The sequence below is a fragment of the Pseudopipra pipra genome, chromosome 2 (assembly GCF_036250125.1).
Source record: "Pseudopipra pipra isolate bDixPip1 chromosome 2, bDixPip1.hap1, whole genome shotgun sequence".
Classification (NCBI taxonomy): domain Eukaryota; kingdom Metazoa; phylum Chordata; class Aves; order Passeriformes; family Pipridae; genus Pseudopipra; species Pseudopipra pipra.
The window spans coordinates 112,378,507-112,401,239 of record NC_087550.1 but is presented as its reverse complement, the minus strand read 5'-3'; positions in this window follow the sequence as shown (position 1 = coordinate 112,401,239).

Below are 22,733 nucleotides of genomic sequence, written 5' to 3'. Positions count from 1 at the left end.
CATTGTCTTCTGACTACTGCATGCTAGTAGGTGTGTTTGCTAATCCTGGAGTTATAACTTATTTTATCACAAGTGGATTTGTTTGTCTGGATTATTTTGGCCTGACAAGCAGAGGAAAGGATTAGACTAAGTTTTCTAAAAATTTGTGAATTTTTTTGAAAAATACTGGAAACATGCTGTGTTTGTATTTTTTGGGTTTTTTACACAACTCAGCCACCTGGCAGAGAGCACTAAAAAAAAAAGAAAAAAGAAAAAAAAGAAAAAGCGTGTTTGCTTGCCACAGACATCAAACAAATAATGAACAATCAAAGCAGAGTGATTACAAGCAACCCAGAGGCAGAAAACAATTCAGTACAGCAGCTCAGATGAACTGTCACAAGCAAGGAGAGCAGTCACCAACAAAGCACTAAACCCTCAAAAATGGCCTAGTGGCACACATCAGGTAATCCTGAAGGGAGTCTGACCTGTAAAGGCTTTTAAAGCTCCTTCCTCTCCCAGACTGACATCTAATAAATCTTTTGAGAACATTGGTACATGTGAATGGGAGTAGCTGTAATGGTAACTCTCATATGCTTGCAGCTAGCATGTGCTAAATTACTTCATTGGACCCCCTATGTAAACGTGAGCAAGACAGTGTTTTGCACAAGGTAGCTGCAAACAGTAAAATGAGCAGGAGGCACAAATTCCTTTCCCTGGGATTCCTGAAGCATGCATGGTATTTAATTGATGGTTACAGTTTTTCATTCCTACTTCTCTCTCTCTCCCTTCCCTTCTTCCTTCTTCCTCTGTCAGCATGAAAAATTCACACAGTCACACACACAGAGAATCTCACAGTGTCCTGATCTGACCCCACCACTAGAAGCAATATGGGACAGCACTTAGCTATGAAAAAACCTATAAAGCGATGTGAAAACATCCGCAGCAGGCTTTTTGTTAGGAATTGACAGATCTTCCTCTCAGAAGAGCAAGTCACTGTGTTTAACACGGGTCTGGCACCATCTTCCCTGACGGTGCACCTTGGTGCATCTCACCACAGGCAGCCTAGATAGATGCAGGGCACCTGGGTCTCAGTTCAGGGGTTGGAGCAGCCACCACATCGTGCAGGATACTGCTCCCATGAGAAGGTTCTTGGGCTGTTTCTCCACCAGTGGGTTGCCCCTGGGGTTATTCCTTAGCAGCAGCCTGTGTACCATAAGGTGTCGTTTTCATGCATGAGTAAGTAACAAGTCACTAGTCAGTCTTGCTACACCAGTGCTTAACAGCCTGCTGATGCTATAAATAAGTTCCCCTCTCACACTTGCTCCCTGGCATATTCACACCCTGGTTAGGATACTAGTGTCCAGTAGCATTGCTTGGCTCAGCTTAAGATCTCTGAACCCAGCAATTTTTGAAGCTGGCACATCAGACTGTTTATCATCCTAAATCAGGAAAAAATTATTACTTACGGTGTTTGCTTAGGGCTTGACTGTGCATGTCCTTAATGTGCTGTTTTGGACAATCCTCTTTCAGATGCCTGGCACATGTTCCTACAATTTCACAGCTGCATTTTTATCACAAGAACTCCCCCTTGCATGAAGCACTCACTGGTCTTTTAAGGCACTGCCCTTTGCCCTCTAACAGTTATTGATTCCCTGAATGCAGGGGAATATGGATTCAATTAGCTGGTCATAGCACTGTAGTTCAGAGCTACTCAGCATTTCCAGTGTATAAGCTTCTGTTTTCAAGGTTTATATAACATAACCATAAAAATTCAGTCTGCATTAAAGGTCTTTTTTTCAGATAATTAGTTCATAATGTGCACTAATTACTCTCATTATTTTACAACCACCACTTAATGCAAATATACAATGAGTTTCCATCAAAAGTTTCTTAAAGATGGGCACTTCCAATCGAGGTAGTGCTAGGCAGCCATATTTAGAAGGATTTATTTTTTGATTGGATGAAAAATTGCTCACAGAGAATTCTACAGGCACTGCAGACTGCCACGCCAGAGCACAAAAGTTCCCCTTTGCACAGAATGGAAATAATCTAATAGCTTCTGAAATCAATGCCCCTTTAATACAGACCATTGCTTACCACGTTGTTTTCTGATCAAGCTACTTACTGCTATGTTTTTTCTCCAAAAATATCAGCTTTTTCAGCTTTCCTCTTCATTCTCAAACAACAGTTGGACACTAGTGTTTTAGCAAAATCCTTAGGCAATTCTTACCTATATCCTTACCTCAGCTTTAAGAACACGGACATTTCCCCATCTGAGGAAAGGACTCCCCTCTCCACACTGTCAGATGTGACTGCACTGCAGCCTGTGCTCTTGTCACTGCCAGCTCTGCAGTGTCCCTGCCTCCTGAACCCCCAGCTCTGTATTTCTGCCCCCTTTGCACCAGCAGCACTTTGCAGACAGGTCTAGAGGAGGGTCAGGCCACGGCCACTGACAACTGCACTGGCTAATGCAGTGGTCTCCTCCATGGCAATAATACACACAGCCCAAAAAGCCAGCTCATCCAGCATATTCTCACATTTGCAAGGCAACTTTGATCCCAGTGGTATCTTTCCAGCAAAAGCAAGGACTTCCTGGATGGAAGTTCCTCCTGAATTGGGGTTCAGCAGTAACTGTGTGGTGCTGGTGCTCAGTGTCATGCTTGGAACTCAGTGGGATCCGTGATTCAAAAACCTTTGGCTCTCAGTGAAGCACGACACTGCCAAGCATCTCACTGGCTATATTGCAGCACTGTGAGAGCCAGTCAGCCCCGGCTTTCTTGCTCCAGCTGAGCCAGGAATTCAGCAGAACTGCTGTTCCTCATCATGGTGGGATAATGCTCTTGTAGGAGATGCTTTCTCCTGCTTCTGTGGTCCCAGGTCAGAGCAGCCAGGATCCTCCATGTCTTGCTGTGGTGGGCTCTTGTCCACATGAGAAGCAGTTGCTCTTCTCTCCCAGCTCATTTGGAGCTCAGTGGCAACCTGGCGAATCTGCAACTATAACTCCTGCCCTTTCTTTTCCTTCTTTTCTGGATTTAATGATGCAATGTTTGAAAATGAGGAGTTCCTACTATCTTCTAGAACCTCTTAATTGGAGGTTTTTTTGCTCCCTAAGCTCTAAACCTTCCTCATCTTCCTCCCACATCTTGTCATTACCAGAGCAACACTTATCCTATCCTTCAGAGGTATTCCCTCACTCTGTTCCTCCTCCTACTCTCTGACAGACAGCTGAAGTACACTCAGTATTTCAGTGCACACCATCGAGTTGCCCTGCATGGAAAGTGCAAGTTTAACATTCAGGACAGTTCAACCCAAGACCACTTCCCATCATCCAGTCTGCTCTGCCTGGGTGCATGTCTTCACCACACCCCGGCAGAAAGCCAGGCTGAGATGTGGGTGAGAGTGGACTTCATTCCCTTTATCCATGCTATGCCCTCTTTGGTTTCCACCAGAGGAAATCCCACTGAATGGGTAGGATAGGTTGCAGCTGCTGGGCAGCACAGGGACAGTATGATATCACCCTCAGAGCATGGGCTTTTGAGGACAGATGCCTATTTTTAGGACATTTATTTTTTTTTATCTTTTCCCTTTCTATAGTCTAATATTCTTTTTCTAGCTGCAGCATGTCTCTTACTGCAAGTATTCCGAAATATCTAAAATAGCACAAATGTTTATAATATACTTAGTATAAGGATGGCATATTAAAACTTATTTACATCTCAAAAATTCTAACCTGAAGCAGACTTGATATTATCTAAATAATTTGCTAAAGAGGACATAAAATAATCTCTCCCTCTTCCAGGGGAGATATAATATTTACAGAATCTTATCTTCACAAACAGAATTTGTATTTTAAGCTTGCAAATTACAATTGGCATATTAAGAGGAGTCAAGCTGAAAAGGAATTAGGAACATGTGAACAGTAAAAGAAGAAAAAAATTATGTATCACCATTTCTACGTTAATGTATGGTAATCTTATGACAGGTAAATGTATAAGGACTTATTTGCCAATGCAGAACACTCTCTATGGAACATTGATTTAAATATAGCTGTGTCTTCCTCTCTTCAGTGTGTCATAATGTAGTAGTAGTAGTAGTATGTCCTCTGATGTCCTCTATTTTCACAGTTGATACAGGAGCCCAGCTAGAAAGATGAGAGAAAATGGGTGGGAAGTATAGTAGCAGACTGCAGCCATTGCCTTGATGTATGCATTGGAGTAGAACCAGTGCATTTCTGAAACTAGTAAGAGTTGTTATTAACATCATGCTAGAAATATGCATCCCCTGGTCATTCAGCTATGGATTAAGGTGACATGCACTGCAGCAGCACAAATTGACAGGTATCATTAAGCCTGAGATGCCATTTCTATGCCATGGATGGTATCCTCTCCCCTCCTTTTCTTGTATGTGTGTCTGTATAGGAACTAACATAATGACAACTCTGTATTCAGATTGTCACAGTATGAGCAACAGTAATGTCCATAAAGGATCTCTAATGTTGTGTCAATTAAACAATATGCATTTTAAATGTGCTTAAGTCTGAAGCCACATAATAGCTTGCAATCATTCAGAGGGCTTTTAATAGCATATTACTTAAATCAATCCATGTCAGCTGTCCTCAGACCACTGTAGGGTGAAGGTCTTTTCTGCAGTCTTCCTGGCTGGTTGTGCACTCTACTTGGTTACTGCAGATTGGTAAGAACAGGATGACTTTCTACTCCAGGACTTCCCCAAGTGCTCTTTCCCAATTGAAATGCAGGCTCACCCCTTGTTTACTATACTGTGACCTTCTCTGGTATTTATTACTTTCAAACCATTTTTAAAAGCTGTCCAGGTAAAAATAGCGAGGTTTCAAATGCTGCCATAGCTGCAATAGATGGCAGCATTTAGGTTAGATGACATTTTAATTCATTGAAAGTTCTGTGCTTGTAACCAATCTGTCACTGGGCCACCCCTTCTTCTTACCCCAGCCCTGTGGGGACAGGTCAGACCTTCCATCTTAACAGCTTGTCTTTGCCTGCACGTGGCCAGACAGATGGGCTACACTGCTTCTGTCCAAGCTCTCGGAGTCAGAACAGGTTGCTGGAAGTAGACTAAGCCTTTGGTATAAGATGACACCTAAAGATTTTCCTGAGACTTTGCCTACGAGCGCCACAGAAAACATTTGCGCCTGGATCCAAGATGGCAGTGCCACGATCAGGAAGCCTCCTTGGCCTCACCCTGGAGCTGTCCCAGCCAGTGGGACTCTGGTGCCACCCCTCACTCAATGGATTTTGTAAAAGTTGTGTAAAAGAGGCCTGTGAAACCTCTGGCATTTTCTCACAACTGTGGAGGGGAGCACCCTCTGAGGCACAAGCACACCCTGCCCAGGGCAGCAGCTTCTCCAGTAGCCACAGGGGCTCTGGGGGTTTCTTTGTCCTTTTTTTCTGCAACATTTTATTGAGATGATAATGGTGAGGTGTCAGACTTTTCTAAGTGCTCCGAACGAGGTCTTTTCTGGATCTCCTGTCTAGTCCGCCTGTCACTCCAGGGTGTTACAGAGAAGGTGAGAAGAGGCAGCAGCAGCTGTCCCACATAGTGTTTTATGAGGTCCATGGTTTCTAGCTCCAGCAAAATAACCTAAAGTGACTGAATTTGGACTCCTCCTCAGCCAGGGCAAAGGCAGCAGCTCCATTAGTGCTTTTGCCATGTCAGGCTCGATGCTCTTCTCACAACTCCCAGAAAGCACATCCCTCTCCGACTGCAAACACTGACCATCCCGGAGCAGGGAGGGAACTGTGTTTTGTAGCATAAGGAGGTAAGCCAAGCCTGACTTTTCTTTCATGGGTTACATTTCTGCGGTATTTCTTTTCTTCATGTCAGGTAGTATGTGCTACACAGTTAATTTCAGAGAAACTGCAGAGGAGACTTGGCATTGATGTTCCTCAGCCTGAGCCCAAGCTGATCCACAAAATGCTGGAAAGGGGCTGATGGCAAAGTGTGTTTCCAATCAGAGTTCATGAAACCCACAGAAAGGCACCATTGTTTTTAGTTAAGTACTAGAGTTGCTGTGCCTTGCATCTAATCAGTGGGCTATCCCTAAAACACTGAGGACTGGAAAATATGTGGGCACCTGAAGTGCAACCCCACATCTGAGTTGCTCAATATCTGTAGCATTTTGTATAATTAAATTATTCAATCACAGAATTGCTTCAATGTGAAGAGTAACTGCTAGAACCATAAAAATACATGTTTGGTTGGATCAAAAACAAACAGTGCAGGTTTTGGACTTTCTAGATTTGAAAGTTCACTGCATGGGACTGGTTCTTATTGTGTCAAGAGACATGTCCCTGGCTCTGCATCCTTCCAGCACTGGAACCTCTGAAACATTGTGACTGATTTAGGGAATTACAGAGAACAAGGAAGAGTCCCAGATCAACGTGAGTCATTGACCACTTCCATTCCTTTCATTTAACTCATGGGAATATTTTCTTAACCTTCACTCATCCTGCCTTTTCCTTCTTTTCCTATCTTCATTTTCATTTTCTACCTCTTTGGTTTGTTTCCATGATAAGTTTTTCTCCATTTTCTGCTGTTTACTACCTTTCATGTTCCCTTTCAAAAGATTTCCCGGCATTCTTTAGATTTGCTGTTGTGAACTTTCATTCAGCAAATCCCACCCTCCATTTTGTCTCCTCAGAGGCACATTTATATGCTAAATTGGTTCAGTTCTTCTACAGAAAATGGGAGTTCAGGCACAGAGGGATGTGAAAGGCATCTAGTACGCGGCTCAGCTCCATGGTCTCTCCCACGGCGCAAATGCAGAGAGTGTGAAGTAGTCATTACAGGAGTGTGTCATGGTGAATACTGTGTGGCATGTCCTCACCTTCCTCTGGTCCAAGCAGCATCTGGAGGAAGAAAGCCCACTCAGCTGATGTACATGAGTCTCCTGCTAGCACCCCAACCAAGGAATGACACTGAGACAATCAGGATTTTCCTTTATGTGGCCCAGTTAGATGCCACCTAGATACTGTAGCATGGCAACAGACTGCTTGGGAGCTGTGCTGCAGATGAAGCACTAACCATTTCTCTGTGTTGCTGTCTCCAAGGAGAAGTTCAGTATAAGTCAGTCCCGTAACATCAGTTTGACATCAGCCTATGTCTTTGCCACATTAATTCAATTTATTACCCGGGTTGATCCACACTTTGCATTCTATTTAGGATGCCAGGGGACCTGTTCATCCCTAATGACTGAAGAAGCATTTGTGTTTTATAAGCTATTTGGGACACACCATAAGGAACTAAAAGTGTCTGGTTTACTTTCATTGTTAAATTTACCATGTACCCAATTCAGATGCTGTTGAAATTGATAGCAAACTTGCCAGGGACCACTGCAACTGAAATGCTTTCTGAAGTTTAAGGAGCCCCATCAAAGATGTTCTCCCCCAAAAAAGGCATACTGGTCTCTTCATAAATAATGAATGAAAAATGTTGTCGGGGGTGGGATGGAAATTACAAAATGATAGTTTGTTGTTCTGTCTTTTATCTCCAGATAAACTTTGATCTCTAGAAAATGTTTCTACCATCATTTGTAAGACTTTGCTTAGTCTTGGTAGCATATTAAAATTCAGCTGACTAATTTCACTGGATTTCTTTGATCTTTTTCCTTCAATGTGAATCACTCTAGCTGAAGAGTTTGTATTCATCTGAACAACATTCATCTTCCTTTTTCTGCACATTCAGGCATTTGGGAGTTTCCCTGCACTGCATTTTTTTCTACCTATCCTTACTTATTCTTGTGTATTGCTCCTTTTCTTCGCTTACGTTCTTTTCATGTGGTCTGTTTCTGTCTCAAGTATTCAGATTTCTGCAAGTGATAAACCTCTGGAGCACTTTCCAATCCCTCACCCCAGCTGCCCCTATGGATTACAAAGCTGTATATCAGTACACTGCCCATCAGTGCTGCTGAAGTCCATACTCCTTTTTAAAACAATGTATTTGTTTAGAAATGAGTGTTGTGGATTTTGGAGCATGGAGTAGGTGATCAGTAGCATCTTTTAGGGCACAATAGTAAGATAAGTTCTGCAACAAAACAAGAAAAATTATATCAGGTTGTTGGCTTCTTGCATTCTTCTACTTTGGAGTCTGTACTGTTGCCGTGCCTGGACCATAAACCTTTCCCAGCCCCACCCCAGGAAAAAATGGACAAGCCTTGGATGGAGATGCACCAGGGACAGTTTGTCTGGGAAGTGCAGCACAACACACACATGCCCGGACACAGAAGTAGCAGCATCCCTCTCAGCACACTCCCTCAGCCACCCAGCACACAGATGATTAGAGACAGAAGCACTTCCCACATCTCCCACCCACTCACTGCTCATTTGCTTCTGAAAGGAGCAAAGAAAATATATTTTCCTTGTCCCTATATTAACAGACCCCGCTGCTGTCAAACCCCCAACCCATGAGCACCAGGCACATATGTTTGGGTACACACACTCATACTCCACCTGCTTCTTTCTACACAAGATCCATGTTAACCCTCTGCAGAACAAAAAAACATTTTAAGAAATCCTTAGAGGTGAAAAAAGAATTGGTTAGAACACTGTTTACTTGTTTCAGAGTTGTGAAATCAAACTACATACTATGGTCCACGCTTCATATGGTGGTGTGCTGTCCGTCCTCAGGACAGAAAGTTGTTTTTTCACAGGCCAGTACAGAACTTGGAGCACAGGAGTTTATCTATGAGGGCCCTAACCATGTGGTACTTTCACCTGTCATGAATGCCAGAGGATACTTGATGCTTAGCTAGGATTAACTTTAGGAGTTGGCAACTATGCATTTACAGATAAATAGTTTTTTGCACTATATTCTAGTAATGTGGTGATTTGACATAAATCAGTGCAAATTAAAGGAGGAATGAATCTGCAGGGCTCTGTGCTGGTAAGGTGATATGATGGAGAAGAAGAAATTGAAGACTTTCCTCTGTGAACAAACCTTGATGTCTTGGGGCAAACCCATTAACTAGTATTCTACTCAAATTATTTTCATTCAGATCCAGATTTTGTCCATTGTCATCAAACCTTTGATAACATGTGAAGCTAAAACTGTAGAAGAGTTATCCAGTTAATCCAACTGATTTTTTGTGACATACTTATCCAAGGTGTCTGGGCGGCCAAGAGGAGGGTCTCTCCTCTAATTGTGCCCCACCGAGACTCCTGCAATAGAAGAGCCATTTGTGGTGCAAATAGAATAGTGTATTCTTCATTCGATGTTCCAGTTCACCACCTCTAGCTAGCTATGAGCCAGGCTCAAAATACCAGTCAGGGCTACCTGATGGTGATCCTGAAAGGTGTGATCCTCTGCCCTGCAAAACACTGGATTGGCTTCACCTACTGTGTGCTGACAGCTTAGCTCTGCAGACCTTCATATTATGACCTTCTTTGCTCCTCTTCCTCTCCTTTTCCAGCCCAGCGCATCTCTGACCATACTGAATCTCAGCCTGAGTGAGAAGGGTTTTCTCTTTCAAAATTTTGTCTGAGGGAGACAGGTTTCAGACAAATACTGTGTATGAGACCACAACAGCTCTCACCCACAGGGTTATTCTGAGCTCAGCAAATCAATGCTGTCTCTGCTGAGAAGCAGGAAAAAAGTCTCCACTGACAGAGGAGGGGGTGAAACACTCACTAACTTGTCAGATCACATCATCTCATGAATGCATCATGCAAGGCAGCGCCTCAGAAAAAGCAGTTTGACTCTCTGCTTCACCATCATGCTGATGATGAGTTGGTAATTTAGCATATCAGTATCTGCATTCTTTCCCTATCCAAGCTATTGGTCCTTTAGGCCAGATGTAGCTGACTGTTGGCTGGTGTCATTTCATGATTTACCATGTACGTGACAGCCATTTAACTTTGTTACTTTATGCTGTGCCTTTTCTCTTGATACACTTTACAATGAAACTGCAGCTCTATTGTTTGCTCCACTAGCAGGCAGACACCACAATCCAGGTCACAGACTGCTTTAGGACAAATGTGGGGAGCAATTAGAATTATTTTTGCCTTAACTCCCTGCGTGCATGGTGCAAACCAGAAGCAGAAGATATCAGTCCTCTCTGCTCCGAATTTACCTCTCCTTTCCATATATTTCCTCTTGGTTCTGACATGCAAGCCCTTCCAGCTTTGCTTCTGGAGATTAAGTGAGCTCTGAAGATCAGTAATTTTTTCACGGCTCTATAAGTATCGACAGATGTTTTCTCCTGCTGATTGCAAAGGATGTTTGCATCCAAAATCTTACATTTATTGTAAGACTTCTTGTTCACTTTCATAACACTGGCCACATAAATCCACTGAGGACAACCAGAAAAGCAGATGCTTGCTGGCCTCAAATTTCCTGAGTTGCTCCCAGGGCATGGAAAGCACGCTCATTGATATTTATAGGATGTCATTAATATATAGGAGTGAAACACAAAAATAACCCAAAAATAAGCCCAAGGGGTTGCAGCTGCTTTTAGGTGTATCCACCTGCTAGCATGGGGTTTTCCACAGGCTGCAGGTGCATCTCTGCTCCACCATGAACTTCCATGGGCTGCAGGGGAATCTCAGCCCCGGCACTTGACTCGCCTCCTCTCCCTCCTTCTTCTCCACTGACCTTGGTGTCTGCAGGGCTGTTGCTCTCACATCTTCTCACTCCTCTGTCTGGCTGCCATTACACACCAGTTTTTTTCTCTTCCTAAATACATTATCCTAGAAGCACTACCATCGTTGCTGATGAGCTCAGCCTTGGCCAGCCCTGGCTCTGTCAGACATGGGGGGAGCTTCCAGCAGCTTCTCAGAGAAGACACCTTTATAGTCCTCCCCACTACCAAAACTTTGTCATGCAAACCAAATACAATTAGCTACTTGCATAAAGGTCACAATGTGTGGAGGAATAAGGAGCATTGAGCATCCGGATCTCACCAATATATATGATAAAAAGACTTCGTTGTAGACTCTTGGAGGTGAATTTCTTCCCAGCAAAAGCAAAGGGTAGGACAGTGTTTGGGCTGCAGCCACGTAAAATGATTCACAAATCAGAAGACAGTGAAAATTCCAGTGATTAATTTGCTTCATCTATAACCTGAATAACCTTTTGGGCACACTTTTTCTTTCCACTGGTTTTAAAGGAATTTTAAGCCTTATATACATGCCTAAAGTTAGGTAGGGTAAATCCAGATTCTGGATTCTGATCCATAAGGAGCTCCATGTGATCAGATCCTTTGTCTGATTAGATCTTCACTTCAGTCTAGGTCAACACAATGTGAATTTCCACTTTTCGTATTTTAGAGTCTCACTGGGGCAAGCTTCCCAAAATTCTTGAAATACACTTCCTTGCCTCTTGAAAGGAATAGTGCCAGTTTTAGTCAGTTCTTCCCCTGCTTTAGTAGAAGCCAGCAGCTGTTGCACATGATGTGGTGTAAAGGGTAGGATGGGACAGATCAGGTGACTCCATTTAATGAGTTTTGAAACAACTCTGCTGAGACTTCTAGTATCTTCACCAACACCAGCCAAGTCTTACTTGAATTTTAATTCTGAAAGTAGCATCAGTTTTGTAAGAAAGTATATGATGTATAAAGACTTCTGGTGGGATAGAAGACCCATCTTTGCTGCTGTGTACTCACATATTAGTTCGTGTGACTCAGCACTGACTATTTGTAGGTCAGAAAGGAAGGAAGTAACCAAACTCACAGGCAAGAGTTCTGCCTCTCTTTTTCTCACTGTTTGTCAGCCCATTCCAGATGCTGCACAGCTCAAGAAAAGGTTCCACTAAATCACTTGCATCCTTTAAGAGGAAAACCACTGAGATATGAATGAGTTTTAGGCATCTTAAGCTCTGTCTTGTCAATCTATAAAGGCAAAAGGAAGAGAAACAGCCAACACAGGGATTTTTGAAAGTTCATTGAAGCACAAATGCTGCGCTATCCTCTATAAATGTATTTTGTTCCTTACTGACAGATACAGTGGCTAAATATGAAAGATCTAGTGCTTTTAAATTATCCCAAGCTTACAGATATATAACAAATTGATAGAAAGGTTTGAATAAGTTTAATGTAGGAGACGTGAACAAGGGCATTCACATGTAAGACAAAGGCAACATCCTCAGTAATTTCTCTTTGTAAAAAAAGTCACTCCATAAGCAGCAAATAGAACTGAACCTGCTTTCAGGTACATCATCCTATTACATTGTTCTCAGTTGCACTCATAATTTTTATATTATTTCTTATTACAGTACCCTCACAGCTGACTATGTCACATTTTTCACCTAAGTTTGCCAAGGGCCAGAGGCAGTCAGCCTTGGCTCTCACAGTCACAGTGCTGGATCCATCAGGAAATGCTATCTGGCTGAGGGGCTACCACTGTCACTGCCAAATAATCACTGAAATCTCACAGTCTCTTTCCTGGGCAGTGTTTTCACAGGAAATCAGACCTGAATCCAAAGAAGGTATCACAAAACTAAGGATGGAGGATGGATGACAGGAAAGATTTTGCATTTTGCCCAATGTTTGTCAATTTTAATTTTGTACAAATGAAGGGATCCACTTTTCATGGTTCTGTTTTGCCTTTTTCCTCCTTTTCTAAGAAGCAGAAGATTACTTTGTGCAAGGTAGTATCACATTCAACTCCCTTTGAAGGACATTTGTGCTTTTGTTCTATTAGCAAAGTACTTAGAAACTCTTCCTCCACAAACTTTATGTAGTGTTATGAATTTTAACAGGATGGAAAAACAAGTTGCTTTGCAAAAGCTCTAACCTGCAAATAAAGGGACTCTATGTGCCACGTTGACCTCAAGAGGCGACACCAAATCAGACCTGTGGAGAATCTGACTCAAAAATTTCAATGTAAATCACCACAGTCACAAGTTAATTCCTGTCTTGGCATGTCTCTCAGGTACAAATCCCATGTTAGAGAGGGATTCAAGTGCTATCCTGATAACACTGTGTAGGCAGACTGCAGCATAAATTTATTGTTTCACACTTCTTAATCTTCACCAATCTGTTTAAATTCCTTTTAAAAGATGTCCTGTAGCCAGACCAGCTTGATTGTGATCCCATTGGCTCTTAAGGGGTCAGGCAGGTGAGGTGCAAGGGGAGCAGAGGGATGCAGGAGTGAAAGAAGAGGCCCAGACATAGTAAAAAGGGTGTTATCAGTTTACTGTATGGTCTGACTGCTTTGGACTCTATAACTCAGCAATCCAACTCTGTTCCTAAGGAAAGGCTGTTTTCATGAAAAATACCAAACTTCTTAAGCACAGTGTTCAGTCCCTGAAGACACCCTGACTCAGTTTAAAAAAAAGCACACTTCCTGGAGCTGACTTACCATGAAGGCTTTAATACTGATAGAAGTTCCAGAACTGTGCAGAAAGCAAGAGTTTCCTTCTCTGCTGTGCCATGAATCATGCCTTTCTAGAGAATGTGTGTCATCTTTTCCCACAAAGGCGCCTGCAATTGATTTTCAAGTGATCACTTAGCAGAATGGAGGCCTGGTCTACAACACAAATAATAAATGGCAGGCTTCCAAACTCTTCCTAAAGCATGCAGATATAATCCAGTCTTCTAAAAATTTTGACCAGATTGTCAACTGGAACACTCCACGCTGTCTCTTTCTAGTCCTTTAAATGCACATTTAAGAAGGAAAGAAAGATAATCCTGTGATTAATCCCAAGAAATGGGTTCAAGGGAAATCTCAGGCCAGTAGCAGAGTTGGAGATTGGATTACTGAGTCAGTTAATATGGCTTAACTTGTCAATGTCTCCATTCTCCAAAAGGGCAAACAAGAATTCACATCCTTGGTACTGTCTTAAAGCTTTCATGTTTTTGAAGGGCTTTAGGACTACCAGATAGAGATTGTGTATTGCACAGTCTGTATAGCCCTTATGGTCTTTTGCTTAAAGTTTAAATAGTCCCTTTGGTGAACACATCTACAGAAGTGCCACCTGTCAAAAACATAGAAAACTGTGATTATTCCAGGGACATTAAGAGTGAACACATAGCAAATGCTCCTCAAAATAAGATATTGGAGCTATACAGAATCAAAACATTTATTTCTGTGGATGAATCCTCAGTAGTTCTATGCTCATTTGAAAATAGCAAACTGTTATTTTTTCAGTGATTTAGCTTACAGGTTTTTTTCACTGTTTCTAGACAAAGACAATGAGGCTTAAATTTTCAGAAGCCTTCAAGGAAAATCGCTTTGGGCAACTCCCAGTAACATCAAGGAGAATTACAAAGCTAAAACCTGAACACTGGAAAGTCCTGAAAATCTAGCTTAGTTATATGCCATAAAAATAAGGGCTTTAATGAAAATCTTGTTAAATGCAGTAGCATGAACATAGAACTAAAAATATGAACTATACAGAAACTAAGGGGAGACAGTGTCTATCATTTTGTAGGCAAACTGTTTTCATAGCTAAACCTGTTTGTGCCTGCTGGATGATAAATGCGTTGTGCTTTCAAGGACTCCTTAGGAAAAAAAAAAGACTTTTTAAGAGATGCCTACCAACTCTGTTGCCATGACAGCTGCAAGCATCAGTAATCCAGAATTTCTAGGTTATAATGTGCATGCATCCCCATTAACAAGTTCCACAAAGTAGTCCACGTTATTGATAGAGGAGGTTGTCTGGTGGCCCAGTGTCAAAACTTGGAACTCAATCAGAGAAGATCTAGATCCAAGTAAGGTCTGTTTCTGATACACCATATTCCCATATGCTAATGATGCATAATGATGCATAATGTCTTTCAGGTGAAAATTTCCCCTGAAGTTTGAAGGCTGCCTGTGTTAGTGCAGTCTGCACTTTGAAGGTAGTAAGGGAAGCATGGAGAAATCAGAAAGCTGGGCACAGAGATCACATGCTAGGAATCAAGAATAAGTGCTGTTCTTTTGCTGTCTCTCAGCTGGGTGAATGTTGTTTTCATTACTTGAGCGTCAGCTTTTCTAAAAAAAGTCACTGACAGATTCTTGTTTCCTTTCACTTCAAATCTGGGACATGCCCATCCTTTTTAAGGCCTCTCTGGAATCCGAGGAGACAAGGACAAAGCACAGAAGGGCAAAAGTTGGGATTTGTCCTACTGCTTAGCCTCAGATTCACCACTGTGATGGAATTTCCTACCAGTCATTGGTGTCTAGTGCTGTCCTGCCCTCTGTCACTGAAGGAAAAGGTGCATGTGGTTATCTGCTTGCTAACGATTTCCTCCTACCAAAAACCTGCAGAGCACCTGTGGCGTCTCTGGGGCAATTGTGGTTCTGGGAAAGAAGAGCTGTCATCCTGCCCCAGGACACTCAAAGAACTCCAGTTCCCTGTTACCTTGTCTGTGCATCACCCTTGCCCGTTCAGAAGATCGAGATGATATTCCCTTTTTCGCCCTTGCTGTGTGTTCCCTGCCCTTGACCCGTCAGCTCCGTCAAGCAGGAGCTGTCTGCGATGCCAGGTGTTCCTGGCACTCAGCTGAGGCATCTCCCGGGGATGATAGTGATGTGACACCTGGAAATAAAAAATTGCATGAAGCTGTTATCTCCCTGTTCCACGAGATTTTGCCTTCTTTTGCTTCACACGCCTGAATAAAAGGGAAAATTTCTGCCAGAGGTAAATGAGTTCTGGTTCTGGCTCTAGAGCCATTAGTACACTGCACGTGCAACTTAGCATTCTCTTTAGATGGCTTTGATTTTCTGTTGTTTCCCAGGTCCTTTATTTTCATAAATCTTTTCAGACTCAAGGAAGTAATTTATTGTTATGTCAGATAGTGCTTAAAGAAAATGAAAGGATTAATATGCCTCCTTTTGTTTAAGGCATCTGGAAATAAAGGTTCCATTTGTTTGAGGGAGGAGAATTCCTGCTTTACCCTCAACTTTCTATAAATTTCAAACATCTTGAAATATATACCACTGAAATATATTAAGACACTCAGTGTACCTCAATACAATTTTTCTCCTCTTATAATGGAGATTTCCACAAATGGACCGATCATCTTAACTACGAGACTAGAGAAACCTGTTTATTTCATGTATTTTATTATTCAGTTATTTTAGAGGGGTTTTTGTGGAGAAATGTCATAGAGAAATCTGTTTCTATTGCAAATAATGGAATCTAATTTGTGTTTTATCCAACTTAAACCAGCCAGTTTTGCTTTTCACAGGTCGGTCTTTAAGGGACACTAAACAACTGCTGTTCATCTTTATTTCAGAATTCTCTAATTGGTATTGAGTTCTGTCACTGAAATATTGCACTAATAATAAAGCAACACTCATGTATTTTTTGAAGCTGTGTCAGTATAGTCCCACTATCATTAATACTGTATCTGTGCAGCTCTGGATCTCCCAGGACTACAAATTGGACCCAGAGCAGGCTGGAGTATAAAGCTAAATCTCTGACACATTAACTATAGTACAACGGGCTGATACATATATGATCATTTTATGCTAGCTGTGAGAATACAGATGATATCTGGTTTGTTGTAAAGACTGCCACTGCAATATTAACCCATGAAACCCATAAGAAAACCTGAATCAGGAGAGAGAGTCTTATCTGGACAAGTGCTTTCTACTATATACCTGCATCATTTTTTACTTTGTATCAGAAGCCCTACAGCTGGACTTAGAGAACAGTGCAACCTCAGTGCAAATAACTGTCTTAAATTCACTCACAGGCTTCATAGTCTATATCTTTCCCTCTGTGATCTTACTTAGGATAGCAAACAAACCTATAATAGAAATGCATAATATATGCAGAAATGCAAAGGCATGCCAGCACTTTTTGGAAATGGATCCAAGATTCCATTTTGGTTAAGATGAGAGGAAGAAACGTCAGTCATTCTGTATTGCCTAAGGCAGAGTTTAAGAATAATAAAAAAAAAAAAAAAAGATGACTGCTGAAATGCATGGGCGGGCAACGATGATTTCAATTCCTCAAATAGCTGCACTGTAGAACAGGGCAGGATAAAGATAGAGTGCTCTGAGATCCCCTGGTAAAAGGTATTAGCAGTGGGATGAGTATTTTAGTTGCTTTTATACTGTTGATTTCAAACTTGAAACCATGGAAGCTGCATCACTCTTGATATGGCAGAAAGTTCCTGCAGAGAAGAGGAAAATAGAAAAAATACGCTTCATATTTGCTGTCATTTTCAATCCCTTTTCTTTAACACCCTTCTTTCCTGCTGCAATTCTCTTCCTTGTCCTTATTTCCATTGAGTAAACTAAAAAAAAAAAAAAACCTAATTTAAACCTTTACAGAGAATGAGTGGAACACGTTCAAGGCAAAATAAATACTCAGTTGGGCCTGTTTTCTTCCTGCCACTAAATAATACAGCACATAAACCATTTAAACAGTTCAAAAAACTTATTTTCCTAATTATTATTTTCACGTTCAATTCAGTGAGGTGAAGAGCATAAAATTTCAACAGGCTGCAGTGCTTTTCTAGAGAACAACTGGTAAATTTTATGTAGGTAACAGACTTAAAGTGCTCTTTCCAAGGAGGAAGGATAGATATTTCTGGAAGAGCTTTTGAATGTTTTCATTGGACAGCTCTTCTGTTTTACCAGTGAAACCTGCGAACACCTGGACCTGCAGAATCCAAGGCTGATTTTGCAAACTGAGCCCCTTCTCCTTCCCCATCCCTCACACAGACTAGGAAAACCAAGAAAATTTTAATTCTGTGCCAGAGGATGCATCAAACACACACACACTGCCTCAGATGCTGCTTGCTAAAAAATACTTATACTGGAAGGATTAAACCTTAAATATCTCCCATGAAGACCCTGCTTAATCATCCAGTTGTACTGTGTTCAGCTGCCTGGATTTCCTTCCCTTTAGAGCACTCTGTTGTTACTTAACCTGCATTTTCCAGGAGCAGTTTAAATTTATTGTGTCACACTTTGCTTTTGATACCTAATGAGAATAATGGTTTCCAGTATGCAAGTAAGACAAGCCTGGTGTTGAGCAAGGCCTAAGGGCTGCCCCTGGGAGCACAGACACAGATATTATCTTTCCTGTGAAGGCATCACTGTTCCATAGCTCCAGGAAACATGCAGTAAAATGTTCAATTAAAGTGGATTACATGTTCTTAGCTGGTCAGCTGTAATACCTAGGCTTGAAAATGTATTAGGGGATCCAAGAAAGAACACTGCTTCTTTGCTAACCTCAGAGTGTTGCCCTTTATGCTTGTGGATGCATTTTGCTCTCATATTCCTTTGCAAATTTTCCTGGAAGCAATCCAGCTTTATAGAATGTCTGTTTTTACTACAAACATTATATCCTGCACAAAATCTGGTCTGAATACCTTTGCATTGCAACAGCTTTAAATGAAAAGGGAGGGTTATTTACTACTATAGTGTTCTACATTACTTCATTGCAATTCATTTTTTATTATTTACATCCACTTCTTTCATTGCTGCAGTACTGCCCCTGCAAATATTTAGGCCTCAAAACCTCTCAAGAGCAAGTTGTCCAGGTAGCTCAGTTTCTTCTCTTCTCATCCAAGATAGATTCAGTTCTGACATGACATGAGAGATGTAGGATAAATGAACACCACTGTGACCCATGCCTTTATTTCCTACTGTAGCTACATGACAGTTGGTTTGGGTTGCAAATGTCATGCCTTGTTATATGGTAGGGATTGCTTTCCTCTGGCTCCCGCAGCAAGTGTTACTGGAGGGAAAGAACATGGAGAATGTTAGAGTGGAAGAAATAAAGCTCTATTGGAGCAAGTCCCTGAGAGCCCTTTTATTTATTCAAGTTCAGTGTTTTAGGAAGTCATTACAATGAGCCATCCCAAAAACCAGCTCAGCAGAAAAATGTATTTAACTGAAAGCCATTGTATTCAGCTCTCAGGGCAGACACGGCACACTGTGTTAATTCAAGAATTAGAGCTCTTTGTTTAATCCCCTTATTTCCTCCTTTCAGCCTGGCATTGTTCCTTCTCTCACTCCCAGACACACAGGGAGAGGCAGGTCCATTACATTTACTCCAAGCCCCAGCAGAAACCTGCCAGCATATCCCTGACTTGTCCTTCCACTGCTTCAAGCTTTCTAAATGCAACAAGTGACCTCAGCTCTTGTCTCTAGAGGAACTGCTTAGAAAAACATCTCCTTGCTTTACTTTATCACCATCTGCAAAGCCCTCCCTGATTCACATACTGACATGAAAGTTGAATTGAATTTTTACCCACTCTCTCTCTTAATCATTTTTAGCCCAAACCCCCTGAGGAATAAGTGTCCTCACAGTAAAGTAAATCTATCAGCCAGTGTTGCTGTGTCTTGGTGTGGAGTGATATACAGAGCTGTCTCCACTTCCTCCTGCTGACTGGAATCTCAGCTGGATACAGGAAGACATGAGGTTTTTTAAAATTCCCTCAGCATCCATCTATATGGAATTGGCAGCCGCTCCTGTACGAAAACTTAAACATTTTAAGGTATCCTTTGAATGGTAGAAAAGGTGAAATAAAGCCCACAGGTGATAACCAAGGGTTCTCAACACACCCATTGTAATCTGTTGCAATACCCATCAATTCAAATGGATGCACCACCTTCCATTATAAACCCGCAGCTGGAGGCTGGAGGATGCAACTTAAAAGACCAACAAACAATATGTAAACAAACAGCAAACAATATGTATTATGACTTCACTTAATGTAATGGTGGTTACAAAAAGCTCTTTGTTTTTCAAGTCAGGGCTGGAGACACATGTTAACTAAACAAACTTGGGTAAGTGTGTCGGTGTGTTTTAGTGTGTATGTGTGTGTGTGTGTGTAGGAAGGCAGAGGATTCATCTCACAGGAGGCAAATGGTAGGTGTCATGCTTATTTTTAAGTATTTTTTCTATGAGTAACAGTTCTCAAATTGTTTAGAATTATTTTACCAAAGCTTAATGAAGAGTAATTAAAGAAAATATTTTCCGTTTACATTATTTCTTATACTCCAGTACATCTCACTCTTACTCTTTCAGACTGATCTTTCTGTATATGCAAAAGCAGCAAATAACTGAATTACACAGTGGTCAGTAGTTGACACAGCTATTTTCTGTTCCAAATAGAAGAAGAATATATGTTGGCTCCCAGTAATTACTGGCTAGCTTCTTGAAAAAGTGTGAATTGTGAAGATGAGTAGCATGATCCATAAAATGAGAAAATGTTATCACACTTAGGAAAAGAAACAGGAACTGATGAAAATGGTTTCTGCTTTTTTTTCTTCATCAAAAGTCAGCTTGTGACAGTTGTAAGTGTTTGCACTGATGTAACTACAGTGATGGTGTTGCACAGCCAGGAAGCCTCTCTGGTAAAGATATGGCTGAGCACAGTTTTCAATGCTGTGAGTTATACTGAGTTTATGGAAGCCATGTATCCCCTTGGATTTGTGGAAGTGGAAGGGAATTATACTTCATGTGATGGTTCAAGCTAATAAAATATCTCTGAGAGATCCTACAGAGTTCCAGAAAGATATATCAGCTCGGGATTTCCAGAGTCACTATTTTGCTAAAGAATGATGTGGTGTTGTCATTACTGGCCTTAATATGACTGGAGAATTACATGCTCACAAGTCACAGTGCCAGGGTCAGTTTCCAGGGGAGATAAACCAGATTTTCTGAGGGAAGAGGTAGCTGAAACATGGGGTGCACATATCCAGAACAGACTACATTTGCATAAACTGTGCTGGCATTTAGTTCAGTAAGGAGTTCTTGATAACACTACAGTGAGATGTTATTGTAGCTTTAGTTAAATGCTGCATTTTCTCTTAGCATGAGTTATCACATCATCAAACCATTGGTATTAGTTAATGGAAACCAAGCATTACGGCACCACAAGCTATCGTAACGTTTCCTGGAGAACATATATGATATTTCCAGAAGGCATCCTAAACTACTTTTTTAACTGCTTTGCATTCCAGGAAAGAAACACCACAAGCAATAAACCCTTGTAAACATTTTTTTAATAGCTATCATTTCAGAATTAGGAGGATAAAAAGAAAAATAAAGAAAAGAAAGGCTGAGTTTTCTCTCGAGCTGAGATTTGCTAGAGAGCATAATGTCTCAGAGCTCTGTATGAATATTTAGGACTTCTCTCTTTGTAAGCAACGTAGATGAAAGGTGGAAGACAGGAGAGGTGTGGAAGAGGCTTTCACTGGGCACTATGTAGTTCCAGCATCTTTGTAAATTGCTTATCTACAAAAAAGCTATTTCAGTTTTATAAAACCTGAATGATTTCACACTTTTACCCAGCATCTGGCACTTGCAATGCACTGTCTTACTACCAACAGCTAGGAGAGAGGATGAGTAATAGGTGAACAAAGTGCTACCTAAGAGCAGAGTTAACAGGGGACATGGCAGATCTTGGACTACCCCACAAGTTTCCCGGGAAACAAAAATATTCCCACAAATCCAGAAGCTTGAGTAAGGAGAACCAAATCTGTGTGCAGAGGAAAACTAGAGAAGTTAGGTTGAGGGCAGAGAGTCCTTACTATCTCACAGCAGGTGGACACAAGGGATTGAGGAACTAGAGGCATAGGTATCAGGAATAACTGGAAAATCATATCAGCTTTTAAAGGTATTTGATGGACGTGGCTCACTCATATAAAGAATATCTTGAAAGACTTGGGCAGGGCATCTGGCTTCTCTTCAAAAGAAACTACACATAGATGTTATGAACCCTCCTAAGACAAAGGCATTCTGCCTGAAAAACATAAATGTTTTCCAGGAAAAGTGTCACACATGGAGAGAAAATCTGGCACCTCACTTAAATGTAGGATGCTTTGGAAGGTATTTAGGAAGACCCACATAGAGTTGTGGTCTGGTGTGGCCTGGAAAGGAGAAATGGGCAGAGGGATGGATGGATGGATGGATGGATGGATGGATGGATGGACGGATGGATGGACGGATGGATGGATGGACGGATGGATGTTGGTCCTCTTTTGGTTGAGAAACCTTGCTTCTTTTGTTTGTATCAGAAGTAGAGTCAGGGTAGGGGACTCTGTCAGTCCATACCCACAGAAATTGAAATTGAATAGGACCTGTTCAGATTTTGTAACTGCCCCCTGACAGCAGAATCACAGAATGGTTTGGTTTGGAAGAGACCTTAAACATCATCTCATTCCAACCATACTGCCATGGGCAGGGCTGTTATTCACTGCACTAGGTTGCTCAGAGCTCCATCCAACCTGGCCTTGAACACTTCCAGGGATAGGGCATCCACAATTTCTTTGGGCAACCTGTTCCAGTGCCTCACCACCCTTTGAGGAAATTATTTCTTCCTAACACCTGCCCTCTTCCAGTTTAAAACCATTGTCCTTGTGCTGTCACTAACTGCCCATATAAAAAGTCCCTCTCCCTCCCTTTTATAAGCCCCCTCGAGGTACTGAAAGGCTGCAGAGGTCTCCCTGAAGCCATCTTTTCTCGAAGTTGAACACCCCCAGCTCTCTCAGTCTGTCTTCATAGGACGGGTGCTCCAGACCTCACAGCCCTCCTCCAGACCTGCTCTAACAGGTTCCACATCTCTCCTGTGCTGGGGACCCCAAAGGTGGATGCAGCACTGCAGATGGGGTCTTAAAAGGGCAGAGCAGAGGGGCAGAATCCCCTCCCTTAACCTGCTGCCCACACTGCTTTGGATGCAGCCCAGGGCATGGTTGGCCTTCTGGACTGTGAGCACTTTTGGCTCATGTCCAGCTTTTCATCCAGGAGAACCCCCAAGTCCTTCTCTGCAGGGCTGCTCTCAATGACTTCTTCTCCAAGTCTGTGCTCATATCTGGGAGGCTTTGAGGGACTGT